At 37.3% G+C, this 19,995-nt stretch overlaps 1 protein-coding gene and 1 pseudogene across 4 annotated transcripts in view; both read left to right on the top strand.

Annotated features, from left to right (window-relative positions):
* The window catches only part of LOC129764786 (uncharacterized), a 1,146,248-nt gene that overhangs the window by 1,007,344 nt on the left and 118,909 nt on the right, over window positions 1-19,995 (top strand). The window lies entirely within an intron of this gene.
* LOC129772268 (U4 spliceosomal RNA) lies at window positions 13,402-13,531 on the top strand (annotated as a pseudogene).

Genomic DNA, 19,995 nt, shown 5'->3' with positions numbered 1-19,995 from the left:
TCCCCCACTCCTCTTTTTCCACTCGCGATTGTGGGGTGGAAGACCGGTGTATGAAAAAAAAAAACGCGGAACGGCACTTTTTTGTTGATCGAGGGAATATGTGGCTGGCGGCGGAAGTATGTGTGTGTGTGTGTGTGTGTGTGTGAAAGTGTTATAAAACGATGAAACTCTACGTCAGGTGCAGGGTTTGCGTAAACTTCAGCTAGATGTGAGTGGAACCGAAAAGGGCAATTAAGCGCGCAATCGATTTTTCCCACTAGCTTAGGATAAAATTTTTGACTTTGACTGCAAAAACTGTAGACGTTGTGAAATATTTTCGACTTTACATTTATTTTATCGACCTTTCTTCGCAGTAACTATTTCTATCGCAATGTGGTGCCAGATAATATCTGGAGAAAATTATCCACCAACCTCGGAGAGATCTTTCATCGTATAGAAACAGAGGCTCCCTGTTCCTTTTTCCTTATCTTGCGATTGAATATCAAATTACACATGCAATGATCAACTAAAAGTTGAAGGATAATGTTGAAAATTTCCCTTGAAGAGTAAGTTTATAGTCCCAAATGCGGTAGGTAAAACTGAGTAAATGTCAAGTACAGCCCACACAGATCTACAATGTCTCCGAGACGTTTTATTTACGTTTTGGTACTGTTGCACTTCCACGTAAGCGTCTCATAATGGAGTACCACGTTTAACTGGAAGGTATGAAGCGTAAAACGAAAATCTATAAATTCAACATGTAAAGAAAAATTTAAACATTTCGAACTCGAAAAATTGCTTTTAACTCGACTAGGTATTTATGGATTGCAAGAATGTTTCCATCAATCGATTAAAAATGTTTCTATGCATCTATTATAATGAAGGACATTTAGAAATGACATTCGAAGAAACGATTTCATCAGAATTAAATCGAAACATTCTTAAAATTCAATTTAAAAAAAAAACTTGTTTTTTGAGCCAACAAAATTTTAACCTTTCAAAGCAATCCCAAGATTGAGCTGATTACTTGCGTACAAAATTCTTACTGAAGCAAGTTATACATGAAATTATAGATTAGATAGATTATCAAATTTATTCAAAAACAATTTAATCAATAAATAAAAATGAAGTATTCCCTCATCTCACCGTCGCCCACCCTCGACAGATAGTCGAGCACCAGATGCTATCCCTGGTCATTATGCACAATGCCACAGTGCGTGCGGCTACTCTCGGTTGAGACAACGATACCTCATATCCATATCCCTAACCTGACCCTCAAAAATTATTTCCCTTTTAACCTCGAGTAAACCGCGAGTATTCGGTCGAATCCTACTAAACATAACAATTAGTTGAAACGTTGTATAAACAAACCTTGAATTAGCGGCTCCGCAAAGCTCATGCGATTGAACCTTACAAATAAATTAATTGAAAAAAAATAATGAAGTATTCTCGAAAAAATGGTGTCCCAACGCTGACCATATGATTTCCTATATTTCCTATTCGAATAATATTTCCTAAATTTGCCTAAATAATCTACAGACTTGAAAGATTTTAGTTTTAAAGGCAAATAGACCATTAAACTGCGAGATTGTAAAGGAAATTAGACCAGTGAACCTGGTAACGAATCATCCAAATTAAGATGAATTTATGTGAAAATACTCGTTAAAATAACTTTACTCGCGTTACTTGCTAGGTATTAGGAATGACGAATTTCATGCCGACTCGACTGGCCATTGGCAGCACTATCTTAAGTTACAGTGAAACGTAGTGGGCGTAAATATATTGGTCATTTAAGCAACTATGGGTACTCGAAATCTCCAAAAAAAATTGGACTACTTTCTGAAAGTTTTTTTTTCTTAAACTTTAAAAAAAAAAACTAACTCAAAATCTATAAGATCTAAAAAGCATTGGTCATAGAAGGAAATATGAACAATTTTTAAATATTCGTTTTAAATAAAATAAAAGTTAAAAAAAATTATCCTCAAATTTTTTTTTAAATTCAAATTCATTTTTCTCAAAAATGTTTTTTTTTTAAATTCAAAACAAATATCAATAATCCATACAATAACCTAAACGCCATCCATACATCGGATTATGGGTACTTTTACAGGGAAAAATGTTTTCCAACAACAACTTTTTCATGTTTTCTTTGAAAAAAATATATGGCATTTTTGCATGCAGACTCCTGAAAACATTTCTAAGTAGAAAAAAGATTGTAGAACATGTAAATCGCGAGAATTTACGCACAAAAATGCTATGAGTAAAAATTTCAGTAGTGAAATTACAAAGAAAACATGGAAAATTGTTGGAAATTTTTTTTTCCTGTAGAAGTTTCTTTCTTTTTATGTATTGTTGGTTATTGTATGAGATATTCATATAGTTTTTATGAGAATTTAAAAATAGCATTTTTTTGAAAAAATATATTTTTAACTAGCTGACCCGGCAAACTTCGTCCCACCCACAATTTCTTCTCTGATTTAAATAATTTCGAACACTCACGTTCCTCGAAAATTATTTTGCTGTGCGCGATCTATATTCGCAGTATATAATTTCTTTCTTGACATATTTACCTGACGCAGACTGAGACACTTCAATCCTGATACTGACTGTTCAAATCCGTTGCCCCGTACTCGAGTTAAATCGTAAGGAACGGACACCAAATCATTTATATATATATATATATATATATATATATATATATATATATATATATATATATATATAGCTACGCAAAATTAGCCGAAAAAAATGACTTTCCAATTTTCCAACTTTCCGAATGGTTTTCATAACTTTTTTAGCATATAAACCTGATGCAGACTGAGGCACATCAATCCTGATACTGACTGTTCAAATCCGTTGCTCCGTTCTTGAGTTAAATTGTAAGGAATGGACACCAAATCATTTTTATTTATATAGATTCACAAAAAAAAATCAGTACAGATGAAACGGATATTCAGTAACTATCCGGCATCCGGCCTTTCTGGCCAATATTTGTATTCCGGTCGGGTACCGGATATTAGAACAAAATCAATAATTTCTCGTTGACATAAGATGAATCATATTTTTTTCAAAATTAAATTAATATTAACTACTAACATCAATTAATTAACAATATGACTTTTATTGTGAATTTTTTAATCAATCGATTACGTTTTGCACCGTACACCAGCCCAACTTCAGAGAACAATCTTCTTTTGTAGACACTACTGCAAGAAATTGAATGATAAATTCTGGCAAACCTTATCAATTGGGAGGTACTGCTTAGAGTTTAATGATCACCAAACGTAAAGAACGAAATGTTTTGGCATAAAAGTTGATTTCATTAGCAATGGGATTTTTTTTTTTCCTTAACGCGATACTGATTATCATTTTCATTTGCCACTTCGTTGAAACAGACCCAAAGATGTCGTTAGCTTCGCGTGTAAGGTTTGATTCAGTTTCGTCTCTTTTTCTTCGCCTAATTTGATTTGTGATTAATCGAGTGTACCCTCCCTGGGTTTATCATCCCTGAAGGCAGTGCCAAATTTGGTAATCTTGAATGAAAATGATTAATCGATGTATTCGCTTATTTGAATTAGTAGTACTTACTCTTCCTCGACTAGTAGAAAAATTATTTTAATATATCCACGAAAATTTCATCATTGTATCTTTTTCTGTTATTACATCATTAACAGAAAAAAAATCTGTTTAATATTCCTTGCAAAAAACTTGATACTCTATTTGATCGTAGTTAATAATTTTCTTATTGCTTCCTAAAACGTAATTCTTTATTCGCTTCATGAACCCATGTGGCTTCTTCCAGTTTCGTTTACGCAAATAAAGACCCGACTATCCAGCTATCTGGCTTGCCGGATATCCGGTATCCGTCCAAATTACTATGCGTTTCATCACTAAAAATCAGCGCATTTTTTTTTAATTTCCTTGATATGTTTAGATGAAAACTCAAACAATTTACCACATTTCATTCTGTAACCGATTTTTTTTAGCTCTAATAGTTTTCGGAGTTAGAAATTTTAGTAATTTTTAGTTTGTTTGCCAACTTTTTCGAAAAAAAAACTGACCCCAAAAATTACAACTAACATTTTTTCAAAGAAAACATGAGAAGTTTTTGTCATTGAAAACTTTTTTCCTGTAGTGTACTCATCTTCCGATATATGCATGGTTTGTTTGTTATTGTATGGTCTATTAATATAGTTTTTTTTCTGAGAATTAAAAAAACGTTTTTGAGATAAATGAATTTTATAAAAAAAAGCCACAGGAGGTTTGTGTCTCAGACACGACCGCATAGTTGACGTAGGATTCCGTTAGGCTATCTGTTGATTTTGGATATGTTTGACGAATTAAATCCTTTGATAATGAATTGGTGGCCCTGAAAATGGCCGTTTTGTTTGGTTGTTGCGTATTGTTTGTTCACTCCACCAATGTTTACAACCTAGTGATGATGACAGAAGGATGGTAATTAGTCGTTAGATGGTGCGTATCAGATAGAAGAAGTGGAATGAGATATGATGAAACCGCCTTCTGTGACTCTAGGTGAGATGCCTCCTGTGTTTTGTATGGATGAAATGAAGAAAAAAAAAACTCATCAATGTAATATAGGATAATCATCAATACCGAACACAATTATCAATTTTTCTCATCAGTAAAAACATGTTACTTTAATATAGAGAAAATATATTTGAAATGGAAAAGGTAATTTTCTTTTATAATTAATTTACTTTCTGATTGTTTTTTTCTACCCAATGCGAATTTTAATTGGACTAACAACACCTAACACTATATGTAGAGCATATGAGAAACCACTTTTTCGAATATTTTTCACTATTCCAACTTTTCTCGCCGTATGAACCTTTCTTTGGTTCATTTTCACCACACAACAAAACATCTTAAACCGAGCTACCCATTCTCGGGCGAGAGCACACCTTGGTTATTATTTATGAGAATTGAAATAAATCGTTTAATATATCAAGTCATTTTTAACACAACTGCTGCCATATACAATTTAACACTTACACTAGTGCTGAATTTTTCGCAATACACGGTGGGTCATTGATATAAAATTTCACGAAGCAACCAACATTAATGTTCCAAATTTAAATTTTATGTGCTAGAATTAATCGTATCATTCACCTTACTTGCAATATAAAAATGCCTCTGACTTGCATATATTTGCAATGCCGATTTCCCCCAGGCAGCTTGGTTTTGATGTCCCTGTTAGGGAACCGCCGCATGTGTCGTCAATTTCGACCAATCAGAAGTGGGTATTTCCGTTAGGGTAAGGGTTGAGATTTTTCAATTGTTCGATAGCTAGTTTCATGACGTATATTATTTTATTCAATATAAAAAATTTGTATAGAGTGCCGAAATCGATTGACGCAAACATTTCAATTTCTCCTAAGACGAGTTGGCATGAAATTCGTCTTATACGATTTGCGTTACGTGAGGGGGGGAGGGTGTCCAAAATCTTTATTTCTAGTGTAACATAATTTGTGCAAACTCAAATTGCATTCACGATCCAACCAGGATATCGTACACACTGATGAGACTTGGTACGGTGGAGGCTCCATATCGATTGTCATGCCGTCTGGTGAAGAGTGTATCTGTGTATTTTTTTTTGCATCACACGCACACAATGTTATTGATTTTATGCGTCTGTTGATTGTTTGCTGTCTAGAGCGACATTGAAAAACATAACGGCACGGTTTCCACATGGCTGTTATAAAGTTCGTGAATTTAGTGTCATTTTTGAAATTGGCCTTTTCAAGGCTAGATGCAAATGAACAAAAAAAACTACTAATCTGAGAGCCTCTATAATTAACATCATCATCATCATCACCAATAAGTCCGAACAAACTCTTAAATTTTCCCCATCCTCTCTTCTTCTTCTTTTGAGAAAGCAGAAAAAAAGAATCAATTCCCCATTGCATTAGTCAGGATATTATTTTAATTTAGTATAAAGACCCTGAAAAGGATCGATGAGTTTGCGATTTTTTTAGAAGAAGCCAAAGATGCATAATACATGATTTATTCTTGATCTCGCGAGAAAAATATACCAGATTTGTGTCATTATTGCCAGTATACATCTCTTCATCTAGAGACCCACTGCAGCCGCAGGTGATTCTATCTTTGCTACACGCCCTCCGCCCCTTAGTTAAGGTATTTATTAAAAAATGGACTAATGAAAAAAAAATCTACAAAAAATATTTCAATTAAGCAAATGCTCCATGAATCCTACGATTTTTAGGCATTCTACAACTTTTCGTCGGCATCCTGACATTCTGTTCTTGTCAAAAATATGAAAAATAACCCACACCAACCCAACCAAGCCCAATTATGTGAAATGTTGTCTGTTTCTTACAACGTTTTTGTATGTATGAGAGTATATTTTAATAACGACTCTAGGTGAATAGGCCAAGCTTATTTAATATATGTACCTATTATTTCAATAATGATTTGAAAACGTATGAATCTGTCCTATTTAGCAGGATATATGCGAGTGACCACTTTGCCCTCACTAGGCTTACCTTCACGCCAAAAAATGGTCGATTTTTCAAAATTTTGTTCTAATGATGAAAAATGTACTATTTTTAATTTTTACAATACAACAATAAGTTACAATATTCTTCGATTGAAGCAGTATGTCGACACATGAAATGAGCATATTCCTTTGGGTGATCACAATGCCCCCACTTCCACTAAATGCCGGATCGGTTATATGCGGCGGACACGAAGTACCTCACGATGTTCAACTTTTTCGCTTTAGAGTGTTTAGAGTTTCGCTCAACTGTTTTCGTCATGACTGCTGCAAATCAACCGATAAGGGCGTCGAAGCATTTTAGCATTTTCTTGAGCTATTGGGTTATTGAGTAACAATCATCTCTCGTAGTTCTACGTCGAAAGACACATTGAGAGTCCAATACTTAGGTTTCTCGAGGCTCAGACCAGAGTGTTGAGGGTGATTCATCTGACCCCTGAGATGTTCAAATACACAACCAAAAGCATTTGTAAAGCTCAATCACAAGCTTCGTGCAGCCGCTAGTTCAAAATTTGCTTACACAAAATTTCATCTTAATTCTATGTTTACAAAAATAAGCATTTTAGCTTATCGGTAAAATAGGAATAATAGAGACAACGAAGTTCTGGCGAAATTGAACACGAAAACCACTGGTCGGCCCAAAATATAAATATTGTACTGACCTGAAAATAGAGGAAAAATATTGTCACGACGGGACCCCTCAACACAGTACCACTGTTGATATCGGTACCAGCGACAGCCCTATTTCGCTCATCCAAAGGGAACACGCTTGCCAGAAACCGCCTGCTAGAAACCGCTTCTGCAACCATAGCCCACCAAATTTGTAAGCAATTGAATTCAATCAGAAGTAATATATTTAATAAAACATTATTTTAGCTTTAAGCGTACACAGAAAAACTTCGTGTTGCTAAAAAGAGTTGGTGACCAAATCCGAAACACAACAAATATATTGCACGAAATATGAAAACAACGAAAAAATGAAAAGGTGACACTTTCTGTCACCGGAAAACAGTCCGTCACAACCAAATCGGGCCTTATACCTGTATTATATCGCAACTTCTTCTGAATACTCATATGGTAGAAAGTGATGAAAAGCATCCAAAACTACGTTAATGCAACTCTAGTGGATTTGCACCAATGTGACAAGGAATTCATCCCGAAACCTAGGTTAAAGAGGTTAAATTTCCTACAATTTCGAACAATTGAAACTTTTTGGGTAAATTTGAAGTGAACGATTTTCTGTAAAAGTTGGAGAGCAAAAAAATGGCTGGGTTATACTATGATATAACCGCAAGGTTGGCGTGGGACTATCTTAGTGATTAGAGATTGGATGGGTTTGCCGTATACTGGTTTTTCGGAGGGCTCAGCGAACATGTATTCCACCAATTGGTTGTCGAAGTGAATATTAACACATATTTTATTCTATCACATATTATTCTAGTCACATAAATTACATGAAGTTACAGAAAAAGACTACAATCAAACGTACAAACTATGTGGACATGCTGATGGATTCCGACCAATTATTTTTTATTATTGCCTTTCATCGATGAATTCCCTATTGTTTTTTGTGAATTACCGAGATTCGTAAATGGTGATGGGATAAACTCACAGCATCTCATATCGACATCCGGGGGTGATATGCCTAAACACATAGCTTAGCAATTATTTGTTTGTATTGATAAAATTTTTGATTGAACGAAACAATTTCGATTGAATTCAATATATTTGGTTTGTGAGTAAAAAGATTTTATAATGCCATGGAAGGTCAATTCATGCATTGTAATAGATTATGTTCTTCGTTACAAGTAAATTCACGGAAAAATTATCAAACGATTATTTTATTTTACATTTCCCTCTGAAGTTCGCTTCTTTTAAGTGTACGTACTTCTCGAACCTCAAATTTTCTTGATTTGATGAACTTCAAGCACTCAGTTTCGATTTTGTCATGTACGTCGAACGCATATTGTTTAATCAATAGGCATTATCGCAGCAAATGGTTATCAACATATTGCCTAATCATCAAATGTCATGCGTAGAAATGCAGTGAACAGAAGATATTAAGGCATATCCTTCAATGCAATCTTGAATAACCGAGCCAAAGCGTTGTTTTCGTACCCGCTTATGTAATTCGTGTTAGGAAAACATTTTTTGAAGTGCAAAAAAAAACATGCGGGTGCAGAAGTACCCCCGGCTTGTTTGAATCAACAGCTTCAAGTTTTACTTTTTATACTATAGAGGTTTTAAACTTGAAAGTTCATTCGCTTCTAGTGTCTGCACGGATTTTCCCAGTTTCCTAAGTTTAGGAGACTGTGTTAAGGAAACATATTCTAGTCTGCACAAAGGCAAGCGAGTACAAAAGTACTCGCAGTTTGCATTTATTTGCAAAGCCGATTTCCCCAGACATCTTGGTTTTGAAGTCTGTGTTAGACAAACACATTTCAGTCGGAACAAAAATGCCCCCGACTTACATGTATTTGCAATGCCAATTTCCCTACGCTCCTTGGATTTAAAGTCTGTGTTAGGGAAACACATTTCAGTCGGAACAAAAATATCCCCGACTTTCACGTATTTGCAATGCGATTTCTCCAACGCTGCTTGGTTTTGAAATCTGTGTTAGGGAACACCTTCCAGTGAGAACAAAAGTCCCCACACTTTCATGTATTTGGAATGCAGATTCCCCAAGGCTGCTTGGTTTTGATGGCTATGTTGGGGAAACCGTAAAGCGGGCCAATCAAAACGAGGCAGTTAGGGAGTTTAGATAACGCTTAACATTTTACAGTTATTCAATTGTTTATCTAATGAAAAACAACATTTTATTAATTACGATAGAAGCGTAGAAATATTCCCTATCAATTGATGCAAACATCTTTCCGATCCAGTGAGAAATGTTCTAGTTATAAGCATACGGAATCTTTCATTTTTTCCTGCATGTTCTGTGTTTAGGTTTTCATTTTACCCCCATATACTCCGGTTAGACGTAGTCCCACGACAAAAGGTTAGACTGTTTGATAAACTAGATAAAAAGGACCTGAAAATTATTGGAACAACATGTATACAGGTAGTTATGAGACAAGTACCTCAAAAGATTTTTTTTCATGACCAGTGACACTTGAATAAATGGAGAATTTTCTTAAAAAATAGTTAGTGTCATATTTTTGTTAATAAGCTAATTAGCAATAGAGAGTTTACTTGGATTATTTTGCTCATGTTATATTATAGAAAATAAATAAAATGTTGTACTCGACTAATGTATAACCACGCCATTCGACCTTGACGCCGGCTGAACACTGTCGACAATTTGTATCGACAGCCATTATAAGACAGAAATAAAGTTCTCGGGCAGTATGATAACCCGCTATCAATCTAATCTCCAATCAAGGCAAGTATAATGTTACCGTAGTACTTGAAAACAGCATCATTCAGGGCAGTAATTGATGGATCGCTTGTGATGATAAATGATGGATATATCCGGCATCGGTGCAATTTTCCGCCAATTATAGCTTCGCATTGCACTCGGAAGGAACCCATCTAGCGTGTACTTCCGGACAAAGGCAACTTTCCACCCACAGACACACAACATCACCACGAACATACGGAACCCCTTGCATGAACAATGCGTACAATAATAAAGGCACAGTGGAACACACACACATACACACCGTCGGCAAACTCATTTTAAAGTACTTTGGCAAACTGAGATACTGAGGGGATTATAATGGCTTGAATATTTTCCTGCCAGTCAGTGAAATATAGCCACTTCTGTGGAAGGGAGGACCTACTTTCCCGCAGCCCAAAACTAGTTAGTGCACGTACGAAATTCCGAGCCCAGCGGTGCGGACTTTATTTTTTAATTAAACACAAAGAACGTACCGTCACTCAACATACGCTTGACATGGAGATTTTCTTCTCAACGTCTCGACTTTTCGTTCGGGTTTTTTTTGCGTTTTTTCCTTCAGTTCGGAGCACTTTCCCTCCACGTGACTTTCCCGAGATCACATTACCTGTGCCGCAGTAGGAATGTGCCAACTAATTAAGAGAAAACTTTTGCTTTCCAAGCTTTGCACTGTGCACTTTTCAGCTTCCTGCTGACATTGAAATGTTTTAATTTGATGTTTGAAGTATACGTGCGGGGAGCGAGAAGGAGCTGCATGCCCTTCTGCCTATATGCATAAATTTTTCATGAGTGGAATAATTGAAAAAAGTTCGGATACTCTCAGGATGACGAGAAGTTACACATAATAATGATATTGATGGTGGGAAAAGAGCATTTAATTTTTTGTTGCGATTCGTTTTGAATGTACATTTAAGGTGTTATATCTCTTCAGGAATATAAGGACATTGAGACAATCGAAAAAACTACACACGAAGAACGATGGCTTTTGGCGGTCAACGATTCGATAACACTGAAGAAATTCATCGTTACATCGTACTTCAAAAAGATGGACGCTACGCGCTCGGAATAGAAAAACTCGTGCCATGCTATGAAAAATGCCTCTAACGTTGCGGCGATTATGTAGAAAAATAGAAAATAAAATGTAGAATACGAAAATCACCTTGTTTTTTGTCCTAACTTTATTTTTCCGCGATTTCTGAGACACTGAAATTTATTTTTTGAACGACCCTCGTACAGTATGCGAAAAAAGTTTTGCCCCAATGCAAAATAAGATTTCTTTCAAAAAACCCACCAGAAAATTAAAACATGGTTAATAGTTATTCAGATTGCTATTATTATACATGTAAACACAAAGCCTATTCATGCGAGCTCAAAATAAAAACAAATTTTCTTGCATTTGAGATATGATGTAAAAAAAAGGTAAAAAAAACAATAACTGCTCGGCATCGACTCAACAAGCTTAGCGGTTGTTTCCGAGATGATTTTGTCCCATTCAGTAGAGATTACCGTCCGTTATGTCTGGATGCTGGTTTGTTTTTGCTCCTGGAGCTTAATTTTCAAAATTTACCAGAGATGCTCGATCGGATTAAGGTCGGGAGACTGTGCTGGCCAGTCTTCAGAATGCAACTCGGTGCTGATGCGCAACAAGATTTTTGTACCCAGTTGAGCTCTCACTCCTTGTGCACACATGCGCTCTGGCGAATGAGCACGCTCCGAAACACAGATGAAATGTTTGGTTGTCAGCGCTGTTCTTACGCCCATTTTTAAGCTGAGTTTTACGCTGAAATTTGCGCCGTGCTTGCGCCGTATTCCTATACTGCGCGATTGAATCTGGATTGCTCTCTCTGTTGAGATATTTTTCTTAACACAGGCGTATACGGTTCAAATGGGGGCGCGCTGTTGTTTTTATGTTTTGCTTAGAACGAACGAAGACAAAGCGGGCGCTAGAATTTTATGTGTATGTGTGTGTGTATAGAATGAGACGAGTATCACACAAATGAGGAGAAATGTTTAGTATCTGAGTTCTGCGCCGGGTACATTTTGCGCTGTCGAGCTTATGAATTTTGTGCTCTTCGCACCAAGAGCGAATACGAGTTTTCTTTGAGCGCGCGTTGATGAAAATTCAACTCAAGCGCAGCGCTGCGTTTGTTTTCCAAAGACTGGTGATGGCTACTCCTTCATACGCTTTTCCTTGAGCCACAGCGAAACCAGCTTTAAGGTGTGCATAGGATCTCCGCCTTGTTGTAACATATATCTGCGCCCCAACTTCAGCTTTTTCTTCAAAATGCCCAAATAAACCTCCTTGGTTATAATTCTATCTAAGAACTTAAGTTCCCTAACACCGGATGTAGCCATAGATCCACACACCACGACTTAACCTGCAAAAAAAAAATCAAAGCCATGCTCAGTTGGTTGAAAAATCAATAATCAATGTGATACCATCAGACCGAAATAGCTTCACTTTCGTCTCGTCTGACCAAATTACCTTACTCCAGTCATCACTGGACCATGGAATGTGGTCTAGGCCCACTTCAATCGTTTTTGATATATTCTTTGCGGACAACCATGGGGCGCTACTCTGCCCTTAAGACCTTTCGTATGGAGACGATTTCGTACGGATTTTGATGCCAGTTGAATGGAAAACTCATTGTCAATCTGTTTCGCAATTTTCTGAGCTGATAGTCCCCGGTCCCGGTGCTCCCGTGGCCGAGTGTGTTAGCGTTCCACACTATCATGCAGGGGGTTTGGGTTCGATTCCTGTTCCCGTTGGCGCAAGTAATGCTACGTTGAGAAGGCAAAAGTTCCACTGAAACGTTAGTGCCATCCAAGAAGAAGAGTCCTCGGTCCAGCTCCGCCTTCTTCATGATAGCTCTGTCAGTTCGGCTAGTTGTCTTTGAAGGCAGCTAGTGAGATTGAACCACGCTTTTTGTACTTCTGCACAATCATAGCGACCGTATATTTGTGAAGCTGGACTATATTGACAATCAAAAAATGCAAAAATGCAAAATAGATGCAAGCTGCATGTACTTCTGTACTCGCTTGCGTTTCTGCAAATTGAAATGTTCCCCTAACACAGATTTCAAAACAATATAGCCGGGGGAAATCAACATTGCAAAATAGATGCAAGCAGCATGTACTTTTGTACTCCCTTGCATTTTGGCAAACCGGAATGTGTTTCCCCAATACAGATTCCGAAACCAAGAAGTTGAGAAAATCGTTTTGCTAACACGATCTACAAAAGCGGGTACAAATGCAACGCTTTGGCTCGGTTATTCAAGACTGCATTGAAAGATATATCATGTCGCCAGCTCACTGAACTTCTACGCATACCATTTGACAATTAGGTAAAATGTCGATAACTATTTGCTGCGATAACTACTACCATAATGTATGAATTGACCTAAATCGGGATTTGTTTGCAATTGAATTCGTAAATTGTTTCAATCATTCACTAGTTTAATCAATAATTTAATTAATTCACACAAAAGATAGCTCTGCGCAGCGGCGATATCGTACCCAATGAGGAACACCCGAGGTGCGATCATTGCTAATTGAAAAACCACAAATGATTGCTAAGCCATCGGCAGTCCTACGTCAACCTTGTGGATATATCATAGATGTAACCCAACTATAGTTTTAACAGAAAATAACAAAAAAAAATCTCATACAAAACAATAGCACGATTTGACTTTGACAGATAAATAACGCGTTACTAACTAAGCATGTACTATTATTATTATTCCGATGCAATGAGGTACATATGGAGGTGGAGCAGTAGACGAAGTATATCTGCATTGGCAAGCAAAATATCGTGTCGTTATTATTTGTATTCAATATGGAATGTGTATGGAAGAAACAAAACAATGTTAAAAATACTCACGGTTGCATGATAATTTGAGCCAAAATTCTCATGAAATCATTCAACTGTTTGTTTTTCAACAGATGGCAATTGTATCTTGGCTTATTTCGACTATTGATGTGGTAAAAAAGGTCCAGAGAGCAATCGTATGCTTAGTTCTTGAAATCAGTAACATTTTCGGTGGAATTTTGATAATTGGCGATTATTCTCTCTACACATACACACCGACACTGAGAGCCTTCGAAACATACACTACATAACGTTCGTTTGTTGCTATGGACGTGGGGGAGTGAAAATGGCACAAGGAAATATCACTTTTATCCATTTTTCTTTCAACGTAATTTCACAAATATTCACTGCACACTATCACATTAGCTTCCTGACTACTTCCTGAAAATAGCGTTTTCACATGGATGCGGTGGGCAATCAAAGATAAACACAACGACTGACGTCATTATTTGAGAAATAGTTATGGCAGCGCATGCTATGTCGCTCGAAACTCTACCATCTCCATTACCTTTTTTCCAGGACATTGATTCCGATGTAAGATTATTATGCAACGCAAAATATTAGCAATTGTAGTTTCTAGACTTGTTACTTACAGCTTGTGACTAATATTACTAAGATGATTATGCAACAGGGCCCAGGGAGTTGTAATGTATGTATATCAAACAAATCTTAGGAAATTTACTATTGGTTTGGTAAAATCCTTTTGCAGCATGAGTAGTTATTAGCGTTAACTTTATTTCATAAAAACGTCACCTGATTTGGCGCCCTCAACGAAAGACGTAGTCTTACGTCAAAAAGTACCAGATTTGTTGCGGTTCACATCACCATCTAACATATTCGGATGAAAGCTAAGTTAAGGTCCCAATAAATTACTTTTAAATTCTCTGTATGCCGGTGGTCATTGCAGTTAGCGGGCAGTACAGGAAGACGTCTTCAATAGATTTTTTTTTTGACGTAGGACTACGTCTTACATTAAGGGTGCCAAATCAGAAAACAGGTCACGTTTTTATGAAATAAAGTTTACGTTCACAACTATTTTTGCCGCGAATGGATTTTGGCTATTTACATACCAAACGAATCGGAATTTTTTTTTGATTTGTTTGATATGCTACAATTACAACCCCATAGTCTGTATATGGTTTAAATTGATGAAAATTGGAAGCATTCCCATTTCCTCATACATTTGTTCTGTCCATTTGTGTGCTTTCCTGAACAGAGCTATCAATAACGAACAACTTATCGACGAGCAACGAAGGGGAAATCGTAAGATATAAAGTCTCCGTGAACAAAGGAAAAGAAGAAGAACGAAGGGGAATATAAACAATGGATCTCGCTGAGGCAAACTTTCATTCTTCGTGAGGAAGTCGACTGAACAACATCGTTGCTGGGCGAGCTGGACGGCGAGGGATCGAATGCCTTTCTCAAGGCAATGGGGGTGGAGAAGTAACATAATGAATAAAGTGAAGTTTCCAAGGGGCTTTTTGAAGGTTAGAGACGAGTGAACTGAAGAAGTTTAAAGTTTCAAGCAAGGAAGGAAGGCAAACTTTCAGTATCGTTCTGTATTCAAAGCAATGAATATCGCTTGTAATGTATTGGTAATGAATCTCTGCTGAGGAAAATATTCAGCCTTTTTCAAAGCAGTTAACATTGTTTGTTTTCTGTCATCAATGCATTGAACTGACGCTATGGTGAAGCAGGGGTTAAGGTTGTGCACCAAAACATTATTTGGGGAATACTAAGTTATGCAATAAGTTATATTGAGTTATTAATTTATTTGGGCTTGCGTGATTGCATTTGCGCTTATCTTGATCATAATGAAGCAATGCTACTCTTTTGGAGGTTGCTGAGATTAACAGATAGAGTTTATTCGTTTATTTAGTCACCAAGAAAGTAATTTTTTTTATTAATCCGTTTATTTTTACATGCTCAGTTACATAAGTTTAAGGGAGCCATACTCTTAACTATATTTCTACTAGCATATATTGACATGTTTCCTTAATTCTATGGTTAATAAAATAGGAAACCGATTACTCGCGGTCGACTCAAGTTTAGAAGGGTGACACATTTTCATTAGCAAAAGGATGGGATGTAAGGAGATGTGTGTTCACACTCACACTCACATTCACATTCACATTCTCATTCACACTGACACTCAATTCTTAAAACTATCCTTACATCTAATATATATTTACAATTTAACTCATTCTAATTTTAGTAGGAAGGGAACCCATAGCTGGTGAAGAAAGTAAATGTCGTTCTGAAATTTTGTATGAGATTAGGTTTCGCATGCCAGTAGCAAAACTTTTTCCACTAAGGATAACAACTGCGCTTATTTCGAGCATGTATTGTTCTGTGAGCACAAAATTGAATCATCAAATGATTCTACAATAAAAAAAATCAAGGCGACCAAACTGGTAGAATGGTTATTTCAAAATTTTCGTAGCATTATGAAATAATATTCGCAGTTATAAACAAGCGACTTGAATTAAAATACAGCGTAGTTCTACGTCAACAATGCGGTCGTGTCTTAAACGCAACCTCCTATAATTTTTTAGTTACTTTTACTGCACTTTTATCAAAAAAATTATCATAACAATCGGAATCGGTTTAATAACAGTTCGGCTAAAAAGTTCATAGGGTTCACGTCTAGATGGCGCCTCTTGCAAAAATCTATTTGACTATCACAAAGCACCATCTTTCAATGGATACGTGTCAAAGTTTGACAGTTGATTGAAAGTGAAGCAACTTTTGTTATTGTGAAAAAAACTGGAAAAATCTGCTGGAGTGGAGTCTGGATAACGTTTGTCAAGCCATGCTTTGGTTGGCACTGTATATTTGCCATCAAAAAGCAATGCTTTATCAATACACGAAATTCGGATTTTTCCATTTTTTTCACAATAACAAAAGTTGTTTCACTCTCAATGCTGTAACTCACGAACCAATGAACCGATTGCTGTCAAATTTTGACACGTATCCATTGAAAGATGGTGCTTTGTGATAGTCAAGTAGATTTTTGCAAAAGATGCCATCTAGACGTCAACCTTATGAACTTTTCAGCCGAACCGTTATGTTAACCCATGATAGTTTAAATTACGAAGATGTAATAAACATGTAAACATGATTGTACGTTCTTCAAATATATGAAAACGAACCCATACTTTTCTTTTCTTTTTTGAAGATTCATCTATAAATGAAATCCGAAAAAAACTCCAAAAAGTTTGATTGCAGAAATTTTCCGGATTGCTAATGAAGCTGCCCACCAAGCACACACCTTGCTTAGATCGTAAAACCAACGCTAGGAGGTGTGATTTCAGCTCGTAAACGTCACGTACAGAGTTTTGTCCCCGAAGAAAAATAACGAACGAATACAAAACAACAAAAAAACTAGAATAAAAATCGCAATGACAAGTTCGATGTAATCAGAAATTAGTTCCCCACCCACCCACGGGGGGCGGGAAGTTAACGTCCGTTTCTGTTTCGTCCAATTTTGCCGCCCAGCTTCATTAGGCAACAGAACTCGTTTGATACCGCCCGGTGAGCGGAGGAAAAAACGGCCACCAGTGCCACATAATGTCCAGGAAGCCTGGGACAAGAGCGAAATTAAATTTTCAAACCACATTTATGGGTGCAATATTTTATATTTTGTGGCCCGTTGCCGTTTCCTCGTGTCCTCGTTCGCTCACTCGCTTTGGGTGCCCATGCGTTCGGTTGATTAAAATTTAAATATTCCAAGCGTAACCGACCAGCTGCTACTTCTAGTACTACACTTCCAGTTCCACAGCGTGACAGCAATATGCACTCTGCAAGGAAGCACTTTTCTCCGAAGTATCAATTTGATGGAGCACTACATTGCGTGGGTGAAATGTTGAGGTTAAGAACATTGTTCATTGAGGGATTTTTTTTTTCAATGTCACCGGAAGAGTATACTCTTCCTTTGTGAAAGTGAAAGTTAGAAAATTTTGAAATCACGTGTGGCAAAACATCCTTCCGGCACTGTACCATTGACCATCCAAGCAAACCAAGTATCGAGTTGAGTGGCAACAATTTCCTTGGACTGAAACAGGAAGTCAACGAGCCAGAGAGCGAGTTGTCTCGTTTTTGTTGCCCCCATTTTCCCTCCGCGAAATGGCGGGTGGTGCCCGGTGGGTGGCAGCATATGCTTTGAATAGATTGTAGTATGGTAATCACTGACCTCTTGCACCCCGGCTTTCGGGGCACACAAATGGAAATGAGTGAGTTGGTGGTGTTTTCTTTTTTTCTCTCTTCCTACTTTGGGGCTAGCTTCCGAGCGGACATTCATGATTTTAGATATAATAATGAACACTTGTCAGAAGTTTTAAGACTAATGAATTTTAATACGGTCGGATGAAGATGACTGACTTTATCATTCCAAGAAGTGTCAGGAAACGTCACGTACAGTTCGACCCAAATACGAGCGCTTGTGTCTGATGTTGTTTTGTATGCTGTTTCCTATTTGAATAGAAATCCTTTTCTGTGCCCTCCTTCTATTTGTCTACTGAAACACCAAATGGCGAAAACGTGTTAATCATAGCATAGAAATCGTTTATTAATGTGTCTCAAAAGATGGAATGTAGACAATAGCGAAAAGTTGTCTTATTTTTCCACATGTGCTCCTTAACGGAACCATGCGAAACTAGCTGCGAAACCATAAAACACAATCCTTCAAATCGCACTGTGTGGAGCCATTCGTCTCCGCTTTATGTTTACACCGTGCGGTCCACAGAATTTTGGGCGACTAATCTCGCATTTCAATCTATTCCGAAAACATAATGTTCTCTTGTTTCACCACTCCTCGCTGGCATGTTTACGGGCGACCGTACAAAATGCTATAAAACCTTATCACGCCGTTGAGTTGTGTATGTCTTTTGTAAGCTGTCGTCTTCTCTCGAATCGGTGCGCGTCACCGCAATACTCCAAGAAGACGTTGGAACATTACAGCCGGTAGTTCGACGCCGAAAGGAAATTGCCTCATCATCAAATTAGCGATAAATTAATAAACTGCCACCAGCAGAACCAGAAGCAGCAGCAGCAGCGGTAATGGTGGCAGTGTCGAGAGCAGAGAAGCCCCCGCGAGCGCTCCGCTGCTGGGCTTGGGTTTATCCGTGTCCTGCACGAGATAATGAAAATCAATCCAGGAAATTTACGACCATTATCTTCTGCCATCTAGTGCGGCCTGGCATCGTAAAACTCAATCTCCCCGGCGATTCGGTGCGGCCAGGCGAAGTCTCCATCATCTTCCATCTGAGTGGTTAACAAGCGCCATATTATCGCCTGGGCAGTGCCTTAGCGGGGTTGCGAGCTGACACAATTTGACGCTGACATGCGGCAAAGAAATGCCCCTTGGCATGGCAAATGAACGCAGGGCTCTGGGAAGCGAACACAAAAAAAAAACACACACAAAACTCTCGCCTATCGTGAGTGACATGACGTGAAAGTCATACTTAGGACTTTCGATTGGAATGGCAGTGTTTCGCCTGTGGGGACACCAATTTGTTATTTGTAGTCGATTGAGCGACCGGTCGTCATCGTCCTTATTGGCATGTGCGATTTTGATGGTTCTACCGAATACAAGGTAGCACTATATCGGAGGGTAATATACAGTTATGGGCTCATGAATATTATTAATAACATTATTAGTACGAGAGTTTGGGAAATCGGTATTATACGCTCTTCGGCTACAAAACTGCACGGTCTTTCAGGGATGTCAATCCTAGGAAAATATCCGTAGATCTATGGATTTTTTTGATGTTTATAGATCCCATCCCAAATCGATCAGTGGTCTCCTGTATATTCTCAGTATTTGTTTGAACTTTGTGGGTGTGAAGATATGAGTTTACTAAACATAATGTACCATTCTGAATCATATTTCGGACACTTTGTTCTAATATCTTGAAATACTTAACGCACTGATGATATAACTATAATATTAATATCACAATTGCTTCTTTAGAGTAATCCCTTGGTTTCACTATCATTTCATATGAGAACTACTTTTGAATTATAACATAATCGGCAAAAATATGACAACACTACTCTTTATCGTTTGTGTTTGACGTTTGCTTAGTGTGAGCACGTAGAATTTACCCGTTTATCAATATTTAAATTTCTCCCGTGTTTCATCAGTTTTCATCATCGTTAAACTGTGATTGCAAAATCACAAAAAAAAAATTAAAATATAATCGAGTGTAATGCAAT

This window comes from Toxorhynchites rutilus, chromosome 2, assembly GCF_029784135.1.
Source record: "Toxorhynchites rutilus septentrionalis strain SRP chromosome 2, ASM2978413v1, whole genome shotgun sequence".
NCBI lineage: Eukaryota > Metazoa > Arthropoda > Insecta > Diptera > Culicidae > Toxorhynchites > Toxorhynchites rutilus.
This window is presented reverse-complemented; position numbering and strand designations above follow the sequence as displayed.